Raw genomic sequence first — 15,873 nt, 5'->3', positions numbered from 1 at the left:
TCCTTTATATTTAGGCTCAGATTTCAACTATAGATCGTATTATAAACTTTCTTGGAAAAATGTATTTTATGTAAACCATGTTTGCTATTAATTCATTTAGGGCTAAAATACGTTCATTGTCTTCCAATCGAGTCGAGATGACATTGGAAGCTTGCCACTCCCGGACTGTTACACCAGCGCATTAGCATTACACAAAATCAGCCCTACACAGCCCTGTCGCAGTACACGAATATAATCATATCGTTATTAAACTCTTTAGATACGCGATTCCATTTTATATTCCCTATTAATCAAATTCTAAAAGTATACTTGTTGACTCCGGTATCTCTTTAGTTAAATACTTCGATGCTTAAAATGTTTAGGGAGAAATGGAATACTGGTGTGTATTTTTTACTTTAAAGTACCAAGACCAGCCATATACTGTATGTTTAAGTTCCAAAATTAATATCGTTTATGGCCTTCACACGCGTTGCAGTATGCTCCTATTCTTTTTATGCTCAGGCACTAAGATTTCCCTTCAGAGGTAAAATTCCATATAAATATTAAATACTACAACGGGCACAGTAAAGACGTTTACTGTAAATCTTTCTATGACAGACCAATGGACCACGAGTGCCCCTGTCGGTCAACCAATCACGTACCGCGGTACCCCGCGTCATCTTGCGTCACGATGCGCGACGCCGTAGCCAATTACCTCCGGTACGTGTCTGTACCGCGCACTTTGAATGGCTGCATCTGTATACACTGTAGTGCACTTTTGTCCTGTCATTCACTACATTGATCATCCTGTTGTAAATATGTGAAACAACCTTCAGATATAACCTACAACTTTATTTTTTATTAATATATTATACACATATAAAATAAAAACTCCACGGGAAGGCAGCTTGTTATAATTTAACAGTTTAACATTAAATGTACAACATTATCTGTATTTTTGGTGTCATTTGAAAGTTCTTCCCATCCCATCACTAAACACATGGAAAAAACTAGAGACAGAGGGGAATTGATTGTTTTGCAATGTTGAGGATGACCGTGGTTCACAAGCTAGGTGCAGTAACTTCTATAAATGTGTAATTATGATGGTCTGAACCTCTTGGAACAATTAGAAATCGTAACAGTAAATTGCAAGAGTACTGTATAACAATCAAGCACACAAAAAGGCAGATTCAAAGAATACCACTTTTCTAAGAAATAAAACACTGCGCAAAATAACCAATACAAACAAAACCATATACAGTGGTGTGAAAGAGTACAACCCATGAAAAGGATCGTCTTTTTTTCCCATTTTAAGACAAAAGAATATTTGATCATCATTTCAACAATACTGATAAAGGTGATCTAATTTTTAAAAATAACATTGAAAAATCCCATTTTGCACTCAGTTGTACCATTTAAACCAACAGAACATCCAATTTCCTTGTGTGGAAAAAGGTATTACACCCCTACCTTTATCATTGCAGCAAATGCCTAAAATGAGAATCAGGTACACCAAAACAGGTGCAAATCATTTAGATCATTAGAGTAACTTGGACCTTGCAACAAAACAATGACCCAAACACTAAACTTCAAAGTTGAAGGAGTTCTATAAGGAGGAGTGGGCAAAAATTTCTCAAAGTCGATGTAGGAGACTGATAGACAATTACAAGAAATGGAAAGCAAAGTGATTTCTGCTAAAGGGGGCAACACCAGCTGCTGAAGCTAGGGTGTGTACTTATTTTTTCCCCCACAGTAGACAATTGCATTTCTGACTGAATTTTGTTGAATAAATGATTAAAAAGAATCATTTTTATTTGTTAAATTAGATCACCTTTATCTATCAATATTGTTGAAATGAAGATCAAATATACATAAATGCAAATATGTTGAAAAACACACATTTTAATGGGGTGTACTTTTTCACAGCACTGTACACTGGATATCAATGGCCACAGAAGATTATCTATACAACAGTAAATAATGGAAAATACAAATATTACCAAGTAGTTGCACATGACACCACCCTGGATTTAAACCCTTATCTATAAGGCAGCTCCTAGCACCTGACCCACATAACGCAGACAAATTCACTATTCTCAATGGATCCCAATGTCTCCAGAGAGACGTCAATAATACCATCTCATCTTGTACAGAAACAAATCTTTTACATGGCTAACTCTCAGTATTAAGTGGTGTACTAAGTTGATTCAGTTCACCTACAGCAATACTGCTGACTTAGAGTCAAGCTAAACTGCTCTGATTCTATTTGATTTGACATTTGTCTACATATGGTTTGATTGAACAATTAGATAATTATACATGAGAAGAACAGGGTGAGATTTCACTCCCCACAGGTTCCTCAGATGTTAAAAATTAACATCCAAGACAAGGCATTATTCAAGAGATTAAATCTATAATGAAAAACAATGCACTTAGCCAGTTTTTAAATTGATGAATAAAACACTGAAAGGTTAATGTGCACATTAAGATGTCATTTGTCCAACTTACCCAAGTAAAAATGTAAAATCAAGGGCTGCAAATGCCATTTCTGCAGTAACAAATATAATAACCAACCATTTACAATTGATTGTAACCGAACACTTATCCTGACTAGATTAAACGATACACCTGAACTTTACCTAAAAGACACTGATAAAGATACTGACCTAAAAGATAATGTTTTGTATACCACTATGATACTGGTTAGAATGTTTATACACAGTTAAAATGGGGACTTAAACATGTCATGTGTTGTGTGAGCTCATGTGATAATGCGTGTATTCTGACACTGGTAGCAGTTTACATCTATATTTCCAAAATGGTCAAATCAAAGAACAGTATTCATACTGTATCCTCTACACAAACGGACTGTCAAGCTTATATGAGTTTAAGAAGATGCCCTCAACCCAAATCAATTAATTAAATGACAGGTTATTCTCACATCCTCACCCAATTTGGAAATTCCAACTGTTTTCTTCCAAAACTAGCCTGTTTTCACCTATTATAGAGAGAATGGACATTTTGTCACTGCAGTCATCTGTAGGACCTTTTGTTATTTGACAACTACAGGGCCCCGGTGCTACAAGGCAGTAATGTTAACCACTGTGCCACCTTAGACTTGAACTAATGTGGTCTGAGTCATTACTTTCTGATCTCAGAGACGCCTAACATCACATATTGATGCCAGTTTAAAATGTTTTGAAAAAGGAAGGCTGATTCATGTTTCGTCTTTTAAAACACTTACTGGTGTTTACAGAGAACCACAATTAGCAATAACCTTGGACTACCTAATTTTTCAACTAACGAAGACTAGGAGTACAACTCATCTTAGCCTTAGATCCCAGCCTGTACACATCTAAAACAACTGCAGTGGGGGCTGGAAATGTTATACAGTACTTATTTAGAGAAATAACATTTTGTCATTCATGTTAGTTTTTTTAAATAAAAAAAGTGCTTCTAGAAATTTAATTAGAGGTTCGGCTTGTGATTTGGATTGAAAATTTGTGCAGCCTATTTCCCTCCCCCCAAGTTTGAAAGCATAACAATCCCGCGCAGTATCCATTCTTGCAATTGTATAAACATCTGCTGTTAAACCAACAGTTTGCACTATCTCCATACAACACATGAAATATTGTGATTTGTGATAATTCCAACAGGGAAAACGGAAGAAAATGACATTTAAATATATAAGTGTGTAATATTAGTTCTTCTTCCAGTTTAATACTTCATAAAATGACATTTCCTATTTATAACCTGCAAGAGTCCATTTCGTGCTTGACATGCTACAACATGCACCACCCCCTGGGTGCGGATGCAGAGGCTACAGACCCAGGAGCAAGGGTATCACAGTCCAGGAGAATGTTTTCTGACACTGGTAACCTGCTCTACACCTGAGGCTCACTGCACATGAAAGAGCAAGACTGTCCGGGATACTGGCAGCTGCCCGGTGACTGCTGTGTGACCTCCCACCACAGCCAGGTGCTCTGTGAAACCTGCCTCCATGCCGTTTGGGGCAGAGCAGAGGCGTGGATAGTGGCCACTCCAGCTGGGACATCCCGCTGGGATGCAGCAGGGTGACTTTAACCACACTATCTAACTATATACAGTAGAGAGTACATTATATATACACTATTTTATGGCATCACAAAATGATACATTTAATTAAAATCAGTCAAAGGAAAGCTAGAGACATTATGCTCTTGTCTATTTTCTGAAGTTAAGAAGAATCATTTACTATTTTATATTGATAGGTTTTAGTGATTGCTGTTCCAGCTGTTACGAGCAAACTGCAACTTTAAGCCACCGCTGAGCTAGCATTTGTAAGCCTTACTTTCCTTTTATTATCCAATAGTGGAGAACGGCAAAGTAATACTAATCATTATTTCAAGGGATACCATCATACAGACCTGTATTTACCCCGATAACATAATAAAGATACCAGAGATTCATTAATACCACAACAGTTAAATATGTGAAGACATTACTCAGTTACCACTGAATCTGCATCTGCAAGCTCTTGTGTACTGTATCATTACCATCAATTAAACCCAAAGCTGGGGAGAAGCAAAAGAGGAGTTGCATTGTTGATTTACATAGATTTGATATAATTCTTTTCCTCTTATCTTTAGGCTTTATGATCTTAAGGCTATCTTTATCTTTATGATCTGAAATGTTCCCTTTCTTTGATCAGCATTGTTGGACAAATAACCAAGGAAAATTATACATACAGTAATAACCTAGAGAGGCCAAGTCACTTTAGGTTTTATTGGAAAATAAATGTCTGCAGAGCATATTTTCAGTAATTCCAATTCATAAATGTCTTGGAGTGTTTAAAAGTCTTAGGGACTACAATAAACTACAATAATAACACTGATTTAACATAAGATAAAAGGTCAATTAAAAACCAAGGGACCATGTGACCCTGGATTTGCCATAGGATAATGCGAGTTATCCATTCCAAATGTTCCATATTTACTTGAAATGCTTTTTCCTGAACTGTAGGTCAGTTGTAAAAGTTACTGCACACAGGTTTGAAACGGTCTCACATTCTGTGGGATTTGGGGATGCCTCCTCATTTTCACCAATGGGATACGAGGAGTGGGAAGGGAACTATAAGACTATCCAGTAGTCTGAGAAGGAACCTGGGACACAAATCGGTACTGAATGTATGCTGTGCACCAGTACTAGACTAAGCTGGGAGCTACAGCTGGGGATTGCAAATAAAGAGTCAATTTAGCCTCAGGAACCCACCTGAACCCTTGTAAATGCTACAGTCTCATCAATAATATTCACCAGACAAACTATAGTTCAGCATTCCTTTGCCATCGGTATTCAGTCCTGTATTTAACTATTTACAAGTTGTACACTAAATGTTTAGACTTGCTTTGATTTGGGATTGAGAGAAAGGAGAAGCTTGTGCACAACTGTTACCCTGAGCCTCCCTGGGGTCACCCTTCAGATAAGATGCAATATAAAACCAAACTAACAGTGTAAATTACTCGGTGGCAATTTTTTTTATAAAAACATTAACTTGATGACCTTTTGAGCTGATTCATTTGGAAATATGAATATTGAGTATTTAATGAAGTTCACAGTGTTTACCATGGTGTTAGGTTAGAAACTATGATAAGCCCACAATTTCTTTTTACCCAAAAAAAAGAACTTGGAAGTAGAGCTGGGCGATAATTCAATAACGATAATTATCGCGATATAATTGTCCTCGATATAATTTTAACAAAAGTTCAATAAATGTTCAATATATGTTTATGCTTTGCGCATGCGCACAAAATACCACGCGAGTGTGCGTGCGTGTTGCAGACCGGGCAGCTAACAGATTTGTTTAACGTTTCTGCTGTTTGGCAAGTGTTTGTCGTGTTCTTAAAATAGTTGTTTAATTTCCCCAATTAACTGTCTCGTTTCTTCAACTTTCACTCAGGAGAAAAAATCTGCCTTTAAACTTGAAAGAAATAATGATTTGACATTTATCGTGATAATTATCGATATCAACTGATATGAAAATTTGTATCATGATAATGTTTTTGGCCATATCGCCCAGCCCTACTTGGAAGTAACATTACAGTCTCTGCCTCTGGACCCCATTTAAGCTGTAATGTGACATTTTTCCCTACATTGTGCCATGCCAATTAAGTATAATCAACATTATACATAGCTGTTACCCTCACAGTAAACTTTAACCATAATGAAATGAATACCAATAAACCTTGAGAGCAAGTTCGGCTGTAGGCTATTCTTTCCTAAAGCAACTGGTTACAAATTCAATCAAATGCAAGTTCAGCTGTAAGATGTTCTTCCCAACAGTAACTGGAAAAAACTAGAGACAAAGGGGAACTGATTGTTTTGCAATGTTAAGGATGACCGTGGTTCACAAGCTAGATGCAGTAACTTCTATAAATGTGTAATTATGATGGTCTGAACCTCTTGGAACAATTAGAAATCGTAACAGTAAATTGCAAGAGTACTGTATAACAATCGAGCACACAAAAAGGCAGATTCAAAGGAAACAACACATTTTTTTCTTACAAATAAAACACTGTGCAAAATAACCAATACAAACAAAAACATACAGTGGTGTGAAAGAGTACACCCCATGAAAAGGATCGTCTTTTTTTAACATTTTTAGACAAAAGAATATTTGATCATCATTTCAACAATACTGATAAAGGTGATCTAATTTTAAAAAATAACATTGAAAAATCCCATTTTGCACTCAGTTGTACCATTTAAATCAACAGAACATCCAATTTCCTTGTGCGGAAAAAGTTAGTACACCCCTACCTTTATCATTGCAGCAAATGCCTAAAATTAGAATCAGGTACACCAAAACAGGTGCAAATCATTTAGATCATCATTAGAGTAACTTGGACCTTGCAACAAGACAATGATTCAAACACTAAACATCAAAGTTGAAGGAGTTCTATAGGGAGGAGTGGGCAAAAATTTCTCAAAGTCGATGTAGGAGACTGATAGACAATTACAAGAAATGGAAAACAACGTGATTTCTGCTAAAGGGGGCAACACCAGCTGCTGAAGCTAGGGTGTGTACTTATTTTCCCCACAGTAGACAATTGCATTTCTGACTGAATTTTGTTGAATAAATGATTAAAAAGAATAATTTGTTAAATTAGATCACCTTTATCTATAAATATTGTTGAAATGAAGATCAAATATACATACATGCAAATATGTTGAAAAACACACCTTTAAATGGGGTACTTTCTCACAGCACTGTACACTGGATACCCATGGCTTTAGCTACTTTGCTGAATGCCCAACATTATTCAGTGCTGTCAACAAAGTCCAAGTGTATTGTTTTGTCGATCAGGAAAAATGAATCAGGTGAGAGAAGGTCTTAGAAAGAATTCTGTTTTGCATACAGTTTCGATTGCTTTAGCTACAGTACGTTTCATTAAGGTTGAGTTTTTGGTCCTTTAGGATGCCAGGTGTTCAGGAGGTCAAGAAAGCAGAGAGACGTTCCCAACACTTTGTAATTCAAGTTACAACACCTACCCAGCCATGTTGTGATTAGGTGTAGTGATACTAAATAATTTAAAATTGTACTGGATTTAAAACTGGATTGCAAAAGCAACAGATTATGAAAATGTACAACTTCACAGAAAATATCGCTAATATTGTTCTTAACATAGCCATCAGATATTTAACGACAATATTAATTAATATCCCTAAAACATATCAGCATGGCAAAGCGGTCTTGGGTTCGGTTAGATTTTTCATCTCCTCGGAAGACAGGTTCTAATCTCAACTTCAGTATCTTTCTACCTATGGGTGTCACGCATAGCGCACCAGTGATTTTTTATTTCAATTGCCCCACGATTCAGCTTAAATGTGTATTTAAAAAACATTGTAAAACTAGATTAAGGGTATTGATAGCTATAAAATGGAAATCAAAGCTGATAGACTGTGCTGCTGAACCAGAGGTTACAAATACAGAAATAAGTTAAGGGTCAGAACGATTGCTAAATAAGTAAGAACAGAAAGAATATACAGTAGAATCCACATCTACACATTTTACAGCAGAACAGTGCAGATAAATTTCAATAAATTCCTACCCCATTAGGACTTCTGTTCTCCCCTGTTTAGATACATAAGTGCTCTATCTTCAAAAGATGTATTGTGCATCTCTTAAGGGGGAACTTTTCTTTGCAAAGCTCACATGCTCTGCTGCCATGATATTATTTGAAATAACCACAATCTTTCACTTAAATCTGTCAGTTCATTTCAGACTGGAAATGAGCAACAGGTTCCATGTCATTTTATCATTTACCTCAAATACAAAGTCATACAAATTGGGTTTCTATTCCATACGAGTCAGAATGCCCTCAGGAGATGTAGAACCATTCCCAAACCTCCTTTTAAACTTAATAGGAATTTTTCTGCTCCAGATATGTGCCAGCGGTGAGCACAAGGCTTCTTGGAACTCACAGGCAAACATCAGCAACAGCACGTTACACGTTAGTGAGAATGAAGAACAGATAAGAGTTTCAGATGCTAGCAAAAATTTCCTTCTCAAACCCAGTATAAGCACATTTGAGTTTCAGTTTTAGGCGTATAACTATTTAGAAGGAGAAAAAATAAATATTGATTCAATTTAACTTTATGACATTATAGTATATGGGTATATTACAGTATGCGATACATAGTTAAGATGGTTAAACTCAGATTAAACAAAACCACTTTAAAAATGTTTGTTTTATAATGGTGATTTGTACTTCTGACAGGGAGCCCTACAGGAGGTCATTCTTGCCTTCTAAAATAAGACTGTACAATGCATCCACTTTGTGTCTGGGCAGGGGCAACATTGACATTGACCTGTTTCTGGACTGAACAGTAAACTGTCTGCTACATCTGGCTTTCCCGTTTACAACTGTTTTTGTGCAATATATCCCAGGGACTTGTGCAATACATTTATACTTATATTGTGCAATACAATGTTTTGTGTACTGTTCTGGTTTGTTCTTTGCATGTTCTGGACTGTGAGTAACTTCTTAGTGCACTTGTATTTTATTATTATTGTATCATTTGTTACACTGTTGCACTGCAATTTCCCTCATAGGATCAATAAATATCTATCTAAATATCAAGAATGACAATCTATTGCAGTTGCTATTCCTTTTGATACTAAGACATTTGGAACAAGTTAACTTAATGCCATAGTTGGGTTTTGAAATTTGTGGTAATCATTTTTATACATATAGAAAGATTTTTTGCTTCTCGACATCTGAGGGTAAAGATCGCTTTGCCCTACATTGTGACCTGACCTTCAGGTGGTACTACTGTAGTGGTAGTAACCAACGCTTACAGCCATCTCCAGTACTTATGACTTCACCTCCTAATGAAGATTTACTGATCAATAACAGCCCTCTATTTACAACTTATCATACAGAGCAAATGAGACAGAACCAAACCAACATACTGTACCTGTGACCTCAAATTCCCCAAGAATATTGCTTGTAACCAGTCCCTCGAAATAACTAAAGGGATAGTCAATATGAAACTCCATTCTGACCACTGAGATAAAAGAAAACTAATTGCAAAGCAAATGTTCCATTCAAATGTGACAAGTACTGTATGTGTTTATCTAGCAAGGTCTACTTGAATCTGGGCCTTCATCAGATTGTTGTAATGAAAGTGTTACACCACTGCTATCCTGTTTTACCATTTTCCATTTCAATTTTCATACAATTAGAATATTAAACTCCAAAACATCTTTTATACCAACATGCTTTGAAGTACCACAGTAAGTACCAAAATATTTTGACTAGAAAGGCAAGGACTGATGTCTTGTAGTTTGTTTATAAATACTGTTGGGGAAGGTATGTTCTGTGACACAGGTATGGCCATATCTAGTTTAGGCCTTTGAGCAGAAGGTGGTGAGGACACTGGTTAAAAGCCATTAACAGCTGCCTTGCAAAATAATAATAATAATCATTACTTACTGTATACAGCGCTTTTCTGGACACGCCACCCAAAGTGCTTTTCAGGTAATGGGGATCCCCTCCACCGCCAATGTGCAGCATCCACCTGGTAATCAGAGTAAAGTAATCAAACTCTTGCACAATTATCACATATTATTGCTTTAAAGCTTGCAGTTATGATATTTTGCAGAAGCAATTATCTTTATAACAATTATATCTATATTCAAGCAAAATTAAAAAAAACACAGAAAACAGCAAATCTAAATTAATTCAGGAACACAGAATTACCTTAACAAGCCGCACAATTAGTACAGGTGTCCTCTGTGGGCAGTAAGAGGCCCTTAATTCAGACTGAATTCCAAGCAAGGCCTCAACCATAAATCCCGAGGAGTTTTTAAAACCACTCGGGGATAGGGTTGTAAAAAGGCAGAGATCATGAGAAGGGAATAAAAACAGTATAAATCCTGCTAAATATATACGACTAAGCGTGTATTTGTTTTCAACGGTATCCTTCTCGTTACCAAAAAAAACTTTTTGAATCGTTTCTCAAAATGTTGCAAATACAGTTGATATCCAATATTCCCCGACCTCGGAGGAAAACACTAAGTTTGTTTTCACTTCAGTGAAACTGTTTTGTAACAAACAAATTAATAGTGTACTCTTGGCAGGCCTACATCACACAAACTGCGCATCGGTTTAATTACACAAATTTCTACCATAAAAAATCAAAACACCATCACGTACTATACTGTACGTAACAAAAGGCAACCTGAGCTTTTCAGGACTTCGTTTCGTAATTGGATATACCAGCATAAAGCAAATAACCCCCTTTTTGATGTTTAAACTTATCTGGCATTTACGTTAAGAGAAGCAGGAAAATATTTAGCATTTATCGGTCAGCAAAATACAAGCGCAAAAGCAAAAAATTCGCTAAAATATATAAAATGCATTTTACCTTACCTTGATCAAGTTCGTTCACTTGACTGTTCACACTGCGAGATCCCGCGAATTTGAAAAACCAAAATGGCCGCCAGACGCCGATCCAGGGCTTTTATAGCTACCGGTATAAAAAAAGCTAATTTAATAGGTTAAAATAGCTGTCACTCAGCGCATTCTGACCATACAAACTAAAGCCCTCCTCTCTATAGCAGGCAAGCGCAGTTTTTTTTATTTTGCTAAACTTTTTTTATGATGAGTTACTGTAAGCCCATAAAAAAACAGAATTCTGCACCAAAAAAAGTATAAAAACACATTTTTAAAACTGTAAACATTATAAGAAGCCTCTTTAGGGCTGTCGGTATTGAAATACTACGGTACAAATGTCTTCTTTTCATTATTTTATTTATTTTACATTTTTTTGAAGGCTGAGAAAACCTATTGATGCCCTGTCTTAACAAGTAATTAACAAGTAGTGATGGGATGAATGGCCTGTTTCCATCATCAATTTTTCTTAATGTTTTAAAAGTTTCACACTTTCACAGAAAAAACAATCAGCGACATATTGTATTTGTATGGGGAATCTATCTCATATTCCAATAATAGTAGAGCAAGACCACACAGTGAATTAAGAAATCCTTTTCTTCCAGTGGTTTCTTTGTTCGTGATGCAGTTCTGGTGATAATAAAATATGTATTTTTCATGCTCAACTGGGAAGCTTAAATATACTGTGGAACAAAATCAGACAGCAGCAAGGTCATCCAAAAAATCAACAGATAGATCTGGCACTCAAATTGGTTCCAGTTGAAGTACTTTGCATTTAGATGCACGTGATACGTGACACCTTAGCAGGGCAGCAGGTGTTATATTTATAATGCCTGTTACATGCTGCTGTGTTAAGAGGATGAAATAAGAAATTGAACTGTAGAGTAGGGTTCAAAACTAACTATCTGTGTGGAGTTTGCATGTTTTCTCCGTGTTCAACTCAGTTTCCCTTGTGTGCTCTGGCTTCTGCCCACAGGCCAAAGACATACTGGTAGGTCAACTGGCTTGTTGGAAAATTGGCCCTGGTGTGGGTTTGTGTGTTTGTGTCTGTGTGTGCCCTGTGACGGACTAGCATCCCATCCAGGGTGTTTCCTGCCTCGTGACTTTTTCTTGCTGGGATTGGCTCCTGTATTGGATAAGAGGGATGAGGGGATAGATGGGTGTTACCCCTGTCTTGAATGCCTGCTGAAAGAGTTTGGCTTATGTTCGATTGAAAAAAAATCTCATTCACTTAAGTATAATTGGTAGAATGCTACTGGGCCCAGGAGATTTGCTTAAGTGCTTCTAATACCTGTAACAATTCTTCCTCTTACATGATAATACTATTTAATACTGAACTTACTCTTTGCGTAGCCCGGAGCATATTTCAATTACTTACTTGGTAAATACCTTAGTGAAATATTAATTTAATACATTACCCATTCCAATTTCATCATCTAAAGTTTTCCCTTTATTACTCCTTGACTACTATGACCTTTTCATAACTATTACCCAAAGACATTTTGAGACCTTCGTATTCATCTACTGCAGGTTTCTTTCCTGTGCCTAAGTAGTCTTTTTGATGTATAGTCCTACAGCTCAACCTTTTCCATCTTTCCTGTCTCTTCAGAATGCAGTCTATCCACTAATGTATTTCTCACTGTCACTCTGGTTCTGTGATTCCAGTTAAATCATAACTACATGTCCAGGCAGAGAAGGGGGAGCCGACCGGCCAGCTTCGGAGCGCCCTGCGCACCTGCGGGCCTGCCGAAGGGCCAACCTCCGAAGGGCTCCACCAGCGGGCATGCAGACGGGGCAAGGCCCGGTAAAAGCTAAACTCCATCTTGGCTTCTTACAGCCGCAGAAACGAATTTCGTTGGGTGATCTCCCTGCAGCTGAAGAGGCGCCGGTGCTGCATTGGGAGCCCCTGCATTCCTTCTCTTGACAAGAACCTGTCCTGCTTTGGCACACCAGTATTGATATCAAGTGTTCTACTGCTCAGATGCGCAGTGCAGTGCTGGGAGGTGGGTTTGTAGGCTTGGAGTGCTGCTGCTGATACAATATCCTATTGTAAGAAAAAAAGGGGGAATTTTGTTCTTTCCGGTACTTAAGGCTCAAGTCAAATCTTTTTTGCACTGTACTTTTATCCTGCAGATAATCCTATAGCAATTATCTGACGTTACCTTAGGGGTACTATGGTGGAAATTCTGAGAGGATATCACTGAAGTGGAGTTGGCAAGAGGGTTGGTTGTTTTTAATTCTGTTTTAAAAAACAATAATAGGATTTAAGTCACACAAAGGAAAAACATCTGAGTAATTGTTCAAGGGGTTAAGTCCAGTAGATTTCCATCAACTGTTGAGGCCTGTTATTTTTATGAACAATATGAGCAGTACCTTCATAACAAAATTCCTTAATTCACAGTACACAATATGACAAAATGGAAAAACACAGTGCACCCATAGTATAAACATTGGATAAATGTGGTAAATTCAATGGTGTTGTTTAAAATGAACCATGGCAATTATTCATATGTATTCTCCTGTTTGCATACAGTGTACTCACTCACCCTATTCATGCCAGAAATGAAAGAGGGGTTGGCATCATTACGTGGCAAGGCATTCTAAGACAAAAGACTTTCACATCTCTTTTACCGTGCTGTGGGTATAGATGCCCATTTATGAAAAATTGTAAAGAAACAACTGCAATGCCCTCTGCACTCCACAGCCCCCATTATCCTCTTTCCACTGCGTGGAGGTGCCTGTTTTTTCACTCAGGATAATGTCTAGAGGCCTGTCAGTAGGCTCAAACTAGCAAATACTAAATGAATGTTTGCCAATACTTGAATTTAGTGGGACATAAATATTGATTGTTACAAGCCATCAAAGTACTACAAAAGAATGTGATAACATTTATAACAAGGTTTCAGTCAAGAAGAAGGCCATTTGGTAGAGAAGGCTGTCTTAATTAAAATCCCCAAAAAACATGCCTCATTGTAAATCTGGATTTTCTAAATATATTGAGTACCATACTGTGTACATAATGTTTTGCTGTTGTTGTATGCATCTATAGAGGCTGATCCTCTGAAACTACCTCCTCTTTTTCATGTCACTAGCCTTGGAATGTCTGTATCCATTCCCAGCACAGATAGTGATTTTGGTAACAATGCATGTCTCACTACTGCTGAGCACACTGGAGGGCAAAACACTTATTGTAGTTACATTAAGACGTGTAGTATTATGCTACTTAAGTGTAACAAGTTGTTGCTCATATATTTACAATCCCTCAGTTTTTATGAATGTAAAGGAATATTCACTGCGATTGGTCTTCATTCAGAAGTTTTGTAACATCCTGAAGTTCTGACAGTACATTAAAAAAAGGAAAGAGCACTCTATGGCCTCACAGTTCAGTTCACAGTTATCTGGGTCTTCTGTGAGAAGTTTACATACTGTATACAGTAAGTGACATTTAAAAAAATGGTGACCTGTATGCTATTTAATATTGCACTGAAAGATCAAATCAATTCAAGTAATTAAAGTAATTAATTAAAGTATGTCTCTCCCTCTGATGAGGGTGTTCTATGGGTTTTTCACACTGCTTCCAGAACACTTTGGCAAAGGCATCCAGATGAGTAAAACATGTTAAATCTTGTACATTTTAAATAAACATTGTTATTCCAAACATGTTTAAAAAGTTTACTGAGCAACAGTTTTTGCGAGGAATGTTCCTGCCTCGTGTACGACTACGCCACCTAGCAATACAAACGGGGTGCTAGGGCCCCTCTACATTACCACAGGTCCTGTTTATCTCCCAGAATCACCAATGCACACACAGACCAGCGACAAGCATTTGTATTGTATAAGTGCCCTTTTTATCTTTGAACAACATTCACATTCACTATCACCCAACAACACAACGAAAACAGCATTCGCAGCAACAAAAGGTCCTTCCCATGGTCATAATGAATACAGAGGAGCAGCAGTCTTTCCTGTAAAATACTGAAGAGAGGCCACTCGAACGTTTCTACTTAGTACCTGTAGTCTCTGATGGCCCACTTGGAGGAGAGGGGTATCGCCCAATCCTATTTACCCAGTCTCCGTTCAGGTAATATAGAAATCCTCTGCAGGCTGTATTACATTCCCCTCAGTTTGAATTGGCTAGCTGTGCCAGTTTCCTTGTTCCTTGTCTTCAGGTGTTAAAAGTCTCTGTACAGTACCTTTTTTCCAATGCCTATGTCTCCCGTGGTCGTCAGTTACTGAACCAGTAGTTCCTTGCCTTCAGGTGTTAGAAGTCTCTGCACAGTTCCTCTGTGGTCTCGCACTCTGCAGCTTCTCTTCTGCTGCCTGTGTTGTCTCCAGGGTCTGGTGGGAATCGTGAGCCCCCTCTGTTCTGTCTCAGGTCTTTTTTATCCCACTCCTTAGCCAATCCCTTTCAGGGGGTTTTCCACTGTCCCTGTCAGAATCAGGTTTGCCCAGTATTTTTCCAGGAGGAAGCTTGTGTTGTTTGAGGGGTGTGGGAGTGCCAGGCTAGGTGTCATGGGACCCTATCAGTTCATTCTTCACTCTCTGGCTCTCCCTCTTCCTCCCTTGGTCTGGCTAAAACTGGCTCAGCGACTCCTCACATCTCCAAGTCTCGATACCGAATTGCTCCCTGAACGACCTGGGTGTGACTGTTGTTACTGACTGCACCTGCTAGACGGTTTTCATTGGGACAACTGCAGTCGACCCCCTTTAGTGAGAGGCAACATTGACATCATCCTGGAAATCAACATAACCTAATCAATCCCAGCCTGTGACTGCCTCAATGGCCCACATCCTGCGACACTAACCCAAAGTGAGAAATAAGATTTAAAATTTTAGCCTGAGTTCCAGTGGAAGCCAGTGTAGAGTTTCTAGGACTGGTGTAATATGATTGTACAATTAAGTTTAAATTTCAATGGCTGGATTATTGACATATTGTGGCTTGTTAAGAGCAGACCTGATC

General features: G+C 37.8%; 1 long non-coding RNA gene across 1 annotated transcript in view; it reads right to left on the bottom strand.

The window, feature by feature from the left end:
- Nucleotides 1-15,871, bottom strand: part of LOC107078309 (uncharacterized) — a 99,020-nt gene extending 83,149 nt beyond the window's left edge. The window contains exons 1-3 of the long non-coding RNA XR_011189842.1: nucleotides 14,925-15,871; nucleotides 10,893-10,989; nucleotides 9,954-10,038 (exon numbers count right to left, since the gene is read on the bottom strand). This is a non-coding gene — a long non-coding RNA (uncharacterized lncRNA). The remainder of the gene's footprint in view (nucleotides 1-9,953; nucleotides 10,039-10,892; nucleotides 10,990-14,924) is intronic.
- Between the last annotated feature and the right edge of the window lie 2 nt (nucleotides 15,872-15,873).

This window comes from Lepisosteus oculatus, chromosome 6, assembly GCF_040954835.1.
Source record: "Lepisosteus oculatus isolate fLepOcu1 chromosome 6, fLepOcu1.hap2, whole genome shotgun sequence".
Taxonomy (NCBI): Eukaryota; Metazoa; Chordata; class Actinopteri; order Semionotiformes; family Lepisosteidae; genus Lepisosteus; species Lepisosteus oculatus.
Note: the sequence above shows the minus strand (reverse complement) of the source record. Positions and strands in the feature narration are given on the sequence as shown.